We start from the raw sequence: 12,232 nt of genomic DNA on the forward strand, positions 1-12,232 counted from the left end.
GTAATCCAGCTTTAAGATGTATTAAAGTATTCATCTGGAAAAAAAATACCCAAACATTTTCTAGTGATTAAAACAATGAATCTTTTTTTTCCAGAGTGAGGCAGGTATTAAAACCCACATGGCCCTTTTTATTTCCCACTCTGATAACCTATCAAGAAGCTTCACTTGCATGACAAGCAGTGCAGGATGTGCCAAAACCCATCCTTTTTTTTTTTTTTTTTTTCTCTCCTTTTTTTCTGCTGGTGAAGGCAGGAATGAGCAAAGCCCAGACTCCACTGTGTGGAACAGGGCATCTCTCTCTTTGCAGTCTGAGAAAAGCAGAGTAATTCAAGATGCTATGGAGCCTTTCCCTGAGATTTATTTTGCTTCCTGGCAGAATTTGTGCAGATGCCTCAATTTTTTTTAAGGCACTCTATAGGAAGATGCTGTCAATTGGAAGCAGTGTTGGATGTAATTGCTGAAACAGAGCTAGTATTTAACTAAGTGAGCTCCCCAGGCATGTTCCAAGTGTCAGACCTGCCAAAGCTCATCTGCCCCAATGAGGCTCACCTAATATTTTTTGGCCCCTGGCAAGACCGCGTGTGATTCACCATGTCAGCGAGGAACCTCAGGAGTGTGATGTGGGGCTGTTGAACTGTGCACTGGGGCTGAAAACAGCCTTTTCCAAAATACTTCAATTCTTTAAAGCGTCAATTGATCAAATTGGTGGATTTTTACACATGGGACTGAAGACTTTGGGTCAGATGCAGCATAGTGGCATTTAAGAATGATCACAAAATGCATTATCAAGGCAATATTGATCTCCTTTTATTTTTCTTTTACGTAAGTTTTTTGTGTTCTGCAGTACAGCTCTGAATTCAGAGAGTTTGACACTGAGTTGATAATGATTCATTTTAAACTTCCACTTGGGATGGTTTGCTCTGTGTTTTTGGACTAAAGCTGATTTTTAGACATGTTTAAGAGATTTAGCTTCCAGTCTCAAGGAAATTTAAGAGAGGAGATACACGCGAAGTTCACGCAAACCTAGAATTGTAAAGATAAATATTCAGAGCTTGGGTTTTGGGCCTAACTTAGTAAATTTTAGTAATGTTCAGATACAAATCTGCAGGTTGAAAGTAGCTGGCGCCTGGCTGAGGAGTGGGAGCTTTGGGGCAGGAGGATGGGGAGGCTGGAGCTGTTTGTCTGGAAGAGCTGGAGGGGATGAGCCACGTGTGACACTGGGGAGACAAATGGGATGGGGCTGCCGAAATGGTGATGAGGATGGAGCAGCGGCCTGGGGAGGTCAGGACTCTCTGCTGGCAAAGCAGCCATATGTTCAGGGTTTCTGGAATGTACATTAAAGCTGTGGATAAGGCACGTCAGTGCAGGAAGACTACAGGAGAATGGGGATTTTAGGCTGAGTTTTGGTCAGGCTGTAGAAGGATGATCCTTGGTTGATTAAAATTCGAGGTAACAAGCCAAGAGATCATTTTTTCATCTCTCCTTCCTCCACAAAGTGCTCCCAGCAGGTCTGAATTTACAGGGGAGTTTCAAAATAGAAAAGGGGCAGATGAACCACTACTACGTATTCTTTAGAAATGAAGTCACTAGGAACTCTTTATTCAGGGAAAAAAAGGAGGGGATAGAGCAGAAGTCAATAAATTTCAAATAACAAAATGCAAAGAGCAATTTCAACAAGTGCAATCCTTGCACATTATATTGGCTGTGATAAGCTGAGTGAGATAGGAGCGGTCGTGAGGGCAGGGAACAAAATAATAGCGGGAGGTTCTAATTACCCTTTGGGTATATGTCGCATTAGGGACTAGTCGTAGCCTAATAGAATATGGGTTGGAAAGGGACCTGTGGAGACTGCTGCTCCAAGTGGTGATGACATCCACGTGAGGGCAGGTTATTCCCCAGTCTGCTGAAGTTTGAATATCTCCAAGGAAAGAGGTGACCAGCAGGTTCCCTGATGGGCCTTCCCTGCTCTCTCCGTGTGGTCACCGGTGCCCTTCATGCAATCTCTGCTCAGCCTTGTGGTCTCCAGCGCGTTCAGAAAATATCTGGGAAAAGGGGTGCTAAGTTTGGTCAGATGGTGTAGTACAAATGGAAGTCTGCAAGAGTCATGGTAGGACACTTGGCAATGTGGCAACACAAATTTTATGTCAAGCAGCACAAAACGGTACACGCGGTGCAAACAAACCTAACTGTAGATGTACAACAGTGGGCTCTAAATTAGCTTTGCGACAAAGACGGGGTTTGGCATCACTGCAGATAATTTTGCAGAAAACCATCAATTTAATGTGATCCTCCCTCTGTTTGGAAGCTGGATGCGTTTTGTGACAGAGGAGAGGATGCTGCGTGCGGGATGTGCCGCGGCGGCGGTGTTTGGGCTTCGTGTGTACCCCGAAAGGCCAAGGCGCCGAGGGGGAGGAGGTGGCACGTCGCAGGCTGGAAAGCATCACGCCAGGACATGCCAAGAGCTCGGCGGCGCAGCTGAAGCCACGGAAATGCAATTTATGACAGCGTTGCCAGAGCACCCGAGGCTTTGAATACCAAACCTGAAACCGCACGGATGTTTGCAACAGTCTAGTGAGTGCGATTGCGGGTCCCTGCGGGCATTAGGCGTTCAAGGGAACAGCTTTTCTCAGGCGCTGTGCTCTGCCTTCGATGTTTGGTATTTACTAACAAGCAGCAAATCTTCAACGTGCTTACTGAAGCATTTCCAATGGGTTTCCTTATTGTTTTCTGTTTTACTGAAACCTATTTTATGATGGCACCTGTAAGACTAGTTTGTTAAACAGCTACTGACTACTAATGCAAAACGAGTTGTTTTTTTCTTAAAATGAGTGCATTGCGGGAGTTTTATGTGGTATGAAAGTGAAATAGTCTTTTGCAGCCTGAAAATCTGTACCCTGTCAGCCAAATGAGCTGTTTTGGAGTTTCCTTTTTTAAAAAACAGATGCTTTGTGGGACCTCAAGCATCAGTATGTCCTTTTATATGCCCTGTTGTAGTGCTGTGGGCTGCTCGTCTTTTGTAACCAAGCTCTAAAATGCACGTAGGATGGATGGGAGTGCAGCTGGGGTATTTTTGACTTGAAAAGCATTGAAGTGTTGCTTGTAGTTTTGAGGGGCTGGGCTTCATAACACAGGTTGTGCCTCCTGGTCTTCTGCCTATATGGGAACAGTGATTTCTGAGAGTGGTTTTTTTTCTCCCTGTGGGGGCACCCGAGCTCGGTTCCCAAGTTTGCCCATCAAGACAGTTGCAGCAGTGTTTTAGTTTATTAAATTAAATTAATTTTCTTGCTGCTGGCTCAGGTCCTGTATTTCCATGGACTGCACTGCAGGAATCCAGCTCTGCAAACACCAATTAAGGGGGACAGTGGAAAGCACAGTAATTGTATGAATGCTCTAAAAAACATTTGGCTTGGCTATTTGCAACTTGCAGGCTTGTTACCGTCTCCTGTACCCTGCAGACAAATACTGCATGAGGCCATTTAAAAGTCAGCAAGTGCAAGTGCAACATGTTTCAATGTTAACAGCTCATTAAAATGAAGAACAGTTCCCTGTTTCATATCCTCCTGGTTTGCCCGTCTGTCTGTGGGCTCCCATTTTCCCCTTCACCCCCGCCAGCAGCAGCCCCAACCTCTCGGTTCTGTTGTGCTTTTCCGTGAAGCGTACACAGAAACCACCCCAGCACAGGATTTTGCATTGTGACATTTTTGTCCACAGAGGTCAACGGCTTCATTTCTACTGTGCCCCATGACTCAGTGTTTGCAGAGTCAAGATGTGTTTGAGTGGGATGACTGAGGAGAGGCTCATTTGGTTATGGTTGGACTCAATGATGCTGAGGGTCTCTTCCAACTGAAATTATTCTATGATTCTGTTCTATCCTGGCTCTTGGTTTCCGTCACAACAGAGCTGAGGAGTAAAAATGCGCAGGTTTTGATTGCTTTTGCAGGGGGAGTAGTTGGGATCCGTGGGCACCCTTTGCCAGGGCTTTCTGGTCATTAACAGCAGGAGTGCTAACGAGGCTCATGGGTGTGTTAGGTGTACAAGCGGTTTGAAGTGCTTCTGTGAGGATCCTCCGGAGAGCTGCGAAAACAGATGTTAAAACACAGCTTTAGCTGGTGCCAAACTGCAAAGTGGGCTTGTTGATTTGGCAAATGTTTTGTGTGACTATTCAGTAAGAGCTCAATAATATTAAAATAATAAGAACTACGTTAATCAAATAACAAAACTTAAAATCTGCTAAATTCACAAAACTTAAAGTTGAATTGGACAATCTGATGTCGTTTAATGATTTTCATGGGAGTTCATGGTCAAATACTCCGACAGAAGGATCCAACTTCTACTCTTTCAAAGGTTGCACGGAAAACTTCCTTCATTCTGAAAAGCTGCTGTTATAACACTGATTCTGCTTTGCTTGCATAGTATTAGCACTGATGCACAAATACGAAATAGTACTTGCTAGTATTGAATATGCTTATAATATTAAAAGAGATCCAGTAGAAAAGGCCACTACAATCTGTAGGGCTCTCAGTCTTTTTGCATATGGTTTCAAAGCATCGTATTGTATCTTAAACAAGATGCAGGGTAGAACAATCATGAACATATTGTGAAGACACATATAAGCCTTTTTTTATTCAGGTAGTTTAAAAGAAAGGATAGCGTGAAGGATAATTGTATTAGAGTAGAGAAAATAATTGTAACAAGCCCATGAATTAAAGCTATCTATTTAGCTGGAGGAAGGTCTGATTTCTGTGATTTGTTGAATTAATTTAATTTAGTATAAAATTTATTCAGCTTGTAAGAGCTCTCATATTCAGAAAACTTTCTTTGGCAGGGAATATAAGAAAGACTGAGATATTTCCAGCTTAAACAATGGAGATGGTGACTTCTGTGCTGTTCAAGGAGAGTAGCTTGACAGCTTTTTAGTTGCAATAAAAGTAGATAAGATCCAGCTGGTATAGCTAATAATAGCATTTTTTTTAAAGGAAGCCAACTCTATCTCTTTGTTTCACTGATCTATGCTGTTTAAAAACAGTGAAGGGAATGAGCGAAAATGAGACATCTTTCCCATCAGTGGTCTCAGGCTGAAGAGATGTTTCAGGTCAAGCCAAGTTGTAGCTACTTCTCATGATTTTCACATGCAGAAATGTTTTGGTTATTGTACCAACACCCATGATGTGTTATGACATGGTTCAGTATATGTGTATTTTATCTTGTGATTAAGGTTATGTGATGTAAGAAGGAGAAATGGGGTGGGCAAGGAGAACTGTGGAGGGCTCACGAGCTGGTCCAGCCGTGCTGGTTCCTACCAGTGGTCAGAGCTGCTGTGGATCATGTTCTTAGGGACGTGGCTTAGAGGTGGGCTTGGCAGTGTAGGGTTAACAGTTGGACTCGATTATGTTAAAGGTATTTTCCAATCAAAATGATTCTATGGTTCTGCGCACTTTCTCGTTGTCTTTCCAGAGCTCTGGTTTTGCAGGTGCTGCTGGCCCAGACGAGGAGCAGCTGTTGAACAGCAGAGCATGAAAGTTATCCTGGAGAAGAGCACAGGAATGCTTTACAGTAACCAAACCAGAAGAGTAAAGCGTAGGAAACAGTCCCTTTCATGGCGTTACCAGAACCATCACATCCTCTGTTCTGGTTGCCTGCCGGGGTGATGTGTGTGGTGACATGAAGGGTGCGAGCTCTGTGTCCTGTGCTTCCCATGGGTACCAACGATGACCCAATTCTTGAAAATCTCAGATGGGGATGAAGTCTTTCCGTTTGACATCCCATATCTTTTGCAGATCAGTCAACATGCCTCAGGTGGTGGCAGAGCTCTGTTAGAGCCAAGTGGCTGGCAACAAAGGTGGATGTGTTTTGAAAATATTTTGTCCACCTTAAATCTGGATCCTCTTGAGTTTAAGAAATACAGAGGCTGCCCCTTCTCTTCTTGCGACAGGAGCACCTTGATGGTCTTCTGCTCTGATGATCCCACTTGGCAGCCAGCTTTCCAACACAGTCATTTTGCCATAGTGCACTTAAAGAGCTATTCAGCTTTTTTATTTTTGGGACAGTCTGGCAGAGGGGCTGGGGAGTGAGACCTCCTTCTCCCGGCCATGTAGGTGGGTTCGGTTCAGCTCTGAAGTTCATCTTCCCTCTCTTTGGCACGGTATCACCAACCCAAATGAAACCTTCATGGTTTTGCCATCTGTTTATGTTGGGACAAGATTTATCCTCCCCATAAACTTCTTCAGACTGCAGGGAAACTAAACAGCAGTGGAGAGATCCAGCTCTGTTTCATACCAGCGATCATAATGAAACACTGTGTTGTTGTGAGGAAATCCCACAACACCTACACTTGAAATTGTTGCCCTCATGTGCTTTTCCCCTTTCAAATAGCTGTAGTATGTTTGCATTTTATGTGCTCTTGAATATGTTAGAGTAATAGAAGCATCATTCATTTCCCAATCTGTTTCTCTCCTTGCCCCTGTGAACCGAAGAAGAAAATATTTTATATTCCCAGAAACATTTACTGCCTGTTGCTGAATTTGTGACAGTATCTTTCAAAGACTCAGTGTTTTCACTCAATATTTCTCTTTGTTTCAATCCTCCTTCCGCTGTGTAATCGCTTTCTCCCCTTTCTCATGTCCTGAAGAACAGTTACGTCTCTCCTTCATTTAATCACTGTCTTTGCTTAAAACAACATCTCCTCTTTCAGCTTGTGTTTTTATTTATTATTATTTTTTAAAAATTTATTATTATTTTCGCCCTGTTTTTCTTCTCAGCTAAACTACTCCTTTCTTTGGTTCTTTTCTGTTTGTCCTTGATATTTGCTTTTCTTCCCTTTTAGTACTTCTCCTGTTTGTGCTTTTTGGCATAATAAACATGGCCATGGAAGTTATCCATCTTCTCTGTGTCTTAAGACTGTCAGAAACAAGGTCCATGTGTTTTCAACCCCGCTGCCTCGGGGTGCATCATGAAATCCTAGTGCGATGTGCTGCCCCTGTTAGTTAATGTCTGTGATCCCAGTTAATGCGTTGCTATTTTGAGGAAAATGTGTGTAGGTGCATCGCGTTCTCCCATGCAGAATTGCAGCATCTTCACTTGCTGTATGTAATTTGATTTGTGTGTGTTGCAGCATTTACCTTATTGAAGCAACGTTTATGATTTCTTTGCTGTTGCATAGGAATCTACTGTATAATTTCACTTACAGACGTTTTGGTTGCATGTCTCTCTTTGAAATGCTGAAAGCCTCGGTGTCCTTTACAATATTTTATTTTCACTGTCAAACATTTTGCCTTTAGGCGCCGGCTTGGTTGGCTAAAAGTCAGCAGGCTGCTATGGCCCGTGTTTTTGTATCTGAACGCATTCTGAGGGTACTTCGACATCTGAGCAAATTATATTGGTATAAAAGTTCTGCAGTGTGGTTAAAGCACTTAGTGATCAGTATCTCTATAGACTATTTAAATTTTTTTCATAATGAAAATAATGGAGTGGTTCTGCCAGTCTGAGACTAGAGCACAGGGGGAGAAATTTGAGTTTATTGGTATTTTTGGCCTTGACTATGCAAAAGTTTGACCAAGGAACATAGCACTGTTTAAAAAATTTCATCACACTCATAAGGACTCGAATGCTAATAAGGAAACAGTAAATGGCAAGATGCTAAAAGATGATGTTACTGCCTAGTAACAGTAATTTGCTTTAGGGAAGAAGAAAAGCAGCAGCATAGAAAATTGCACATTGGCTTTCAGCAGTGAAGGTTGCATGTGTTGAGAATTCTTCACACTGCGCTTAATACATGCTGAACGCTTATTTTAGGGGTGTTATGTGCCTTTAGCCTCAATTTTGATACAGATACAAACCTTACTTAGGAAATAACCATTGAAGGGTATTTCCCCCTGCTGTTTTGTTTTACAGAAGGATCTAGCCATTTTCATAATGCTAAGGAAAATAATAATAATAATTCTGAAAGGAGGTTGTGTAAGAAAGGGCAACCAGAAACCCACAGAGACATGGAGGAGAATTGATTCCTTTTTATAGTGGCAATATCCAGATTTCCCTGTTGGCCAGCAGGAGCAATATATTTGTACAAGATTTTATAGCTAGAGCTACCTATGGCTTGGAAAACGTCTTTCAAGTTTACTTCTTTAAAGACTGAACAAATGAGTTTGAATAAGATTTATGCATATTGATATTTTTGTTGCCTTCTTTTTCTGTTTAACTTGTATTTTCTAAAGACCAAGTCCCTCCTCTAGCCTTGTTTCTCTCTCCTGCCTTCCCTGCGGTAACCACCTTTTGCTCCTTACCCTCTCATTTCCCAAATGCTGACTTGACCTTAGTAAATCTGTAATGGTGGTTGGGGAAGAAAAATCTCTTTTTCCTCGCCTTCCACAGTAACATCTTTCTGCCCTCATCCCTTCTCTGGGAGAGACCTCATGGGATGATTTGAAGTCCACAGTGCAAAACTGTTAGCTGAGCTAAGACACGGTGCTTGGTGAGGACAAAATACACAGAGGCTGCTGTAATTTTGAATTTGAGCAGCGTTGTTTCAGGTGTTGTGATCGGGTGACACGTGAAGCATTTTGCATCCCCAGGCACAGAGTCCCGAGCCCCACGTGTGCTGAACGGGAGCGTCCAGGAGGGCTGATCCCTGCGGAAAAGGGTGAGGATGAGTTACAGCCCTGCGGGGATGTTCTTGGCTGGATTTCAAGTCTCCCTGGCTCGTTTTAGCATGACTCACCTGCAATGCCGGAGAAGCAAACCCCATGAAAGCCGTGCTGTTCCAAAGGAGAGCCTGCGCAGATGCTCCAGGATAAATAGCTGTTCAATATTAATCTGGATTAATTTTTCCAAACGTTTCCCTGTAGGAAACTTCAGCTGGCGCTTGAGCTGAAGGGTTTAAATCCCTGAAGTCTGTGTACTTGAGCAGTGTGATTACTGAGATAAGAATATCCTAGAAAAAAAAAAACCTTAGCTGCTTCACTGGTATGTGCTTTTTTTGCCCTTTAACTTACCTGTCTCATTCAGCCAGAACTTGCTTTAATTTATTGAGCAAAGTACTTCAAACTCTAATTGCTATGTAGGGATCAGAGATTTTTTTTTTCTGGAGTCAGGTTAAGATGAGATGAGTGGAGGAGCTTTTTTATGATGGTATTTTATACAGAGAGAGGCTGTGACTCCTGAGCTCATCTGCCTTTAGCTGTGGACTAGTATCTGTGGCTTTATGGTGTGCTCTGGGTTGTATTTTCTGCATGGCTCTCTGTGCCTCAAAGCTGATACTCCGCGATATGAGGGGATGTGTGATGTGTGCCCCCTTCAACAGGGGGCACATGTTTTTTGCTTCTTGGCCATGCTGTTTCATCTAAGTCCTCCATTGCAGTCTTCTGGCACAGATGCTACATGAATTTTAGGGACGTTGCCTTGTATTTAATCTGAAGCCATGCCGAAAACTGCTGTACGGCATATAGAGATGAACCAACGAAGAAAAAGTTTTATGATGCCTTGGTATCAAACCTTCTGCTTGGCGTATATGTGCGCACACACAAATATAGACACACCCCCAAAGAAATTCTTATCGGGGTAGAAATGAGTTTGCTGTGTGTTCAGCTCCCTGCTCAGGGTTGTTTTAGCTGCTCCATCAAGTGACAGGCTGATGCTGCTCGAAGCCGTGCCATTGTTTTTGGGTGGCACCTGCAGAAGGGAGCGTCCTTCTTTCACTGGAAATCGTAACAGAAGGATTTTTCCCTGCTGCAGCTACTGTTAGTAACGTGACGTGTTTTGGATTCCGGTCTGGGTCTAATTTAGATGCCTCTTGCTCCAGCTGTTAAGATGCCATCTGTTAATAGGCTCTTCAGCACCTTTTTCCTGGCGTGGTCTTTGCCTCTCTGTGGCAGGATGGAGATGTTGGTATCGTCTGTCATTGTGCCAGCTGCTCTGTCACTCATTCGTTTTGCTTCCATGGGTGGAGGAAACAACTTTCCTATATTATGGGATGTTCTTCTGTTGTCTGACAGTCTTCTTATTTTTTTGCATGGGCTTGCAAAATAAAAAGTCATTGGGTAGTAATGATACTGACTGCTGTTATAAAACATCTATTTTGATCTTTTGCTTTATGTCACCTCATCTTTGAAGAAAAATGAGCTGTTGTTACTCCTCTGGTCCATTTGTTGTTAGATTATGGTATGGCTTTCTCTTTCAAACTGCTCTGCTGCCTACCTGCTCTTCACATACCAAATGTATTTCTTCAGGTACTATTGGGAGGACTTGCAGGGATCCAAACAAGCTGTTGGATGCAAGGTACTTGAACAGTAGTTGCAAGCAGGAAAGAGATTTATGCCTGTGAAGCATTTTGTGGGTACACAGAGGGAACACAACTTGTCATCTCGCGTAACTTTGCACCCACCCACCTGCTTCAACACAGAAGATGGGGATGGCAGGGCTCTTGTCTGGAGTCTCTCACTTCTTCCAAAAATACTCGTGTCTTGCTTTGGCCTCCGTATGGTGCAGAGTTGCATCTTTGCTGGTGTCTGATTTATGTACATACACAAGCTATACGCTACAGAGCTTGCGTGCATCCATACTCTAACTTAGCTTAAAATCTCATCTCTTCCTTTCTTGCAGAAATTCTGATGTTGCTTAGAAATGTCATTCACTGATATAATTTGGGTTAGCTCATGGGGGTGTGATATGTGGGAGGTGGCTGTTGAACCCCTCACCATCCTTACGTTACAGTGAACCTAGGATTTTTACTGAAAGTCCCATCTTTCCTGGAGAACATCTGCTTTTTTCTAGTATGTATACAACACTGCAGGTGACAAATAACATATGACGTTGCCATGCAAAAATTCAGAGATATTCCAAGGAAAATACGCTTTAATGTGCCATTTGAGTGCTGTGGATTCACAGAGGCAGAATCTTTGTTTTCCTGTGGGCTGCTTGGCCACCCTAAAGCGATGTTGCTGTGTCGGTGTGTCCTGGGACAGACCTGTACTGGGAAAGTCTATCAATAAACTGGACTGTACAATGGGTTTGGCAGTGAGGACAGTCCTAGTTTAGTATTTGGCTGTACTTCAGGTGTGTGTGTGCATTGACATACATCTGTTCCTATAAAAACCCAGAGGAGACTCCTATAGCTCTTGCTCCAGAAGGCCCTGGGAAGGACGTGTAGCTTCACCCTCTTGGGCTTTGCTCTAGTGAGGGGTATATTTAATGCAGTTGTTGAAATAAGGGGTTTCTCTGCTCCACATAGCAGAATGAATGTCCAGGCAGTGTCCCCACGCTCCTTGGCCGTGCAACCGCCTCTCACCTGGTGGGCGGGCTCTGGCATGAAATATTAATATTGAAATGCGTTTTTATTAGCTCTCCTGCTGCGAGTCGCTTGCAAACCGCTTTAGAGAAATGAAGACGCTGCATAAAACACATTGTGGATCCCAGATAACGTTGTTTACATGAAATGTTCCCAGTTTTGGAGGCTGCTTGCTTGGTTTTTGAATAAGCAAACATGAGGGGTTTTTTTCTTCTTTTTGCTGATGTTTTCTCATTCCTTTTCCAGCAGAGATCTGTATAGTCCTTCCCATCCCTTTCCCTGTATCCCAAGGGAAATCTCTGGGTGAGTAGCCCCTATGCACGTACATCCACATCGGGCAGATAATAGCAGGGCTCTGTTTTTTTTGATCTTCTGCTTCTGTTTAATACATTTGCTCGCCAAGGAAATGAAATAAGCCGATCCTTAGCCATAGAAAGGTATCCAAATATACAGTGCATCCTCAGGGAGAAAGTAATCACATCTCCCTGTACAGTAATCAAATGTTCGCAAAGAAATCCATTGCTTTAGCCATTCTGTTTGCGTTGTGCCAGGCAGTAGCACAGTAATGCATGTTTGGGGCAGATTAAAGAAAAAAAAAATTAAGCTCTTTATATGAACTAGGCAAAGTGTTTATTCCGCAGAAATCCAGAGAGAGCCTTCAGAAATGTTGATCTTATTTTGGCAGCAAGTTTTCTGGTTGGGAATAAAAACAATAGCTTTTTTTGTGGCTTGAGAAAACAAAACCCTCCCGTAAAAAGTGGATTTTTTTTTGTTTGTTTTAACAATAGATGCTAGTAATCATTTCTGCAGCTTTACACACACTGTCATGTGATGCTTTTTTTAAAAAACAAAACAATCCTCACCAAAACAAAGAAAAATAAGGCAATTTCTTCATGGCTGCTTTGGCCTCCCAGGCAAAGATCCTCTGTGGCTCATGGATGATTAGACACACTT

The 12,232-nt window shown here is 42.9% G+C and overlaps 1 protein-coding gene across 3 annotated transcripts in view; it reads left to right on the forward strand.

Moving 5' to 3' along the window:
- Positions 1–12,232, forward strand: part of PRKG1 (protein kinase cGMP-dependent 1) — a 432,157-nt gene that overhangs the window by 113,047 nt on the left and 306,878 nt on the right. Inside the window, exon 1 of one of the 3 annotated variants that reach the window (XM_065639325.1) lies at positions 8,615–8,635. The exons of the other annotated variants lie outside the window; for them this stretch is intronic. The gene's annotated coding sequence lies outside the window, so the exon portion shown is untranslated. Of the gene's footprint in view, positions 1–8,614; positions 8,636–12,232 lie in introns of those variants that run through there. 3 annotated transcript variants of the gene reach the window in all.

The sequence above is a fragment of the Caloenas nicobarica genome, chromosome 7, assembly GCF_036013445.1.
Source record: "Caloenas nicobarica isolate bCalNic1 chromosome 7, bCalNic1.hap1, whole genome shotgun sequence".
Classification (NCBI taxonomy): domain Eukaryota; kingdom Metazoa; phylum Chordata; class Aves; order Columbiformes; family Columbidae; genus Caloenas; species Caloenas nicobarica.